Below are 641 nucleotides of genomic sequence, written 5' to 3'. Positions count from 1 at the left end.
TTATTCCAGTGATTATTGCTCATGATAAATTTTGTTACTAATAAACCAAGAGCAATTAATTTCGTAAAGGTTAAAGTCGATTGTCGAACAACAACAAATTGAATTGAACATTATGAGCTGCTAACGAAATAAATTTTATGTATAAAATATATTTTTTATTAGAAAAATTAAAAAATGATTTTTTATCTTACTCTTACAAGATAGAAATACAATGATATATTAATATTTTATATGCAATCATTTACATTAATTTTGGTATTAATTTTATTACTTTTATGAGAGAAAATTTCACTATAGAATTTTAATTATGTTATGTAAATATATTTAGATATGTATATAGTACATTAATATAGTATTAATACTTTCAATATATAAAAAGATATACAAATATTGGCCTTACAAAATTGCATTGGATGAAAGTTAGAGTATATTCTATAAATGATAATAGATAAAAGTAATAGTCTACTATACTGTCTAGTGTAGAAAAATAAAAATTTATTTAGAGAAAACCTAAAATATCAAAAGTTTGGATTATCCAAATTTTAAAATATCGTAGCACTAAAAAAATAAGAAAGGAAATATCGTCATCAGATAAAAACTCAATAATAAAAATTTATTCTAACTACAAAAATTCATGTATG

This window comes from Teleopsis dalmanni, chromosome 1 (genome assembly GCF_002237135.1).
Source record: "Teleopsis dalmanni isolate 2A chromosome 1, ASM223713v2, whole genome shotgun sequence".
In the NCBI taxonomy this organism is placed as follows: domain Eukaryota; kingdom Metazoa; phylum Arthropoda; class Insecta; order Diptera; family Diopsidae; genus Teleopsis; species Teleopsis dalmanni.
Note: the sequence above shows the minus strand (reverse complement) of the source record.